This window comes from Seriola lalandi, unplaced genomic scaffold (assembly GCF_002814215.2).
Source record: "Seriola lalandi dorsalis isolate HSWRI2012SDOR001 ecotype SW California unplaced genomic scaffold, Sedor1 jcf7180002015495, whole genome shotgun sequence".
In the NCBI taxonomy this organism is placed as follows: Eukaryota; Metazoa; Chordata; class Actinopteri; order Carangiformes; family Carangidae; genus Seriola; species Seriola lalandi.
The window spans coordinates 1-808 of NW_019486147.1; the positions used below are offsets into that span (position 1 = coordinate 1).

At 54.7% G+C, this 808-nt stretch overlaps 1 pseudogene across 1 annotated transcript; it reads left to right on the plus strand.

Moving 5' to 3' along the window:
* The first annotated feature begins 19 nt into the window (after nt 1–19).
* Nucleotides 20–804, plus strand: LOC111645038 (palmitoyltransferase ZDHHC12-B pseudogene; annotated as a pseudogene). Its single transcript, XR_015438622.1, has 3 exons — nt 20–105; nt 308–474; nt 588–804. The product of XR_015438622.1 is annotated as a palmitoyltransferase ZDHHC12-B pseudogene (transcript).
* Nucleotides 805–808: the final 4 nt, after the last annotated feature.

Below are 808 nucleotides of genomic sequence, written 5' to 3' on the forward strand. Positions count from 1 at the left end.
GTCTGTGTTGCGCAGGGCGATCAGGGTTCAAACGAGGAGATGGAGTCGATGATTCCTCAGGCTTCGACCCCTCGGCTGCGGCGCTGTGGATACTGCCTGCTGCAGGTAACAACTCGCACTCTGTGTTCATCAGCAGCACCAGTTTGTCATGAACAAGTGTCAGTGTGATATTCAAATAATAATAAATACAGACCAGGAGCTGAAGAGTTCAACTTTTCAAAGTTAAAATAAGGCCCCTCTCTCTCTCTCTCTCTCTCTCTCTCTCTCTCTCTCTCTCTCTCTCTCTCTCTCTCTCTCTCATGAGCAGCAGCCAATGAGAGCGAAGCACTGTCAGACGTGTAAGCGCTGCATTCGCCGCTTCGACCACCACTGTCCGTGGATCGAGAACTGCGTGGGCGAGAGGAACCACCGCTGGTTCATCGTCTACCTGCTGGTGCAGCTGCTCGCTCTGCTGTGGGCTCTTCACATCGCTCTGTACGTCGGCTCAACGCCGCCTGTGGTCTGGTGGAAGATAATCCATAATCTAATGTAATACACATCGCCACCAGTTTTTGTTCCGCCTTAACGTCAGTGTGTGAATCTTTCAGGTCTGGCATTTCCCCCGGCGTCACATGGGAGCTGTGGTTCCGGGTGAACGGGTTCCTGCTGGCGGCGCTGGGCGTTGTCGGGGTTTTCTCCATGGTGGTGGTGCTGCTGCTGGGCTGCCACCTCTACCTGGTCTCCATCAACTGCACCACCTGGGAGTTCATGTCCCGCCACAGGATCTCGTACCTGAAGAACTGCGGGGACGAGGAGAACCCGTTCGACC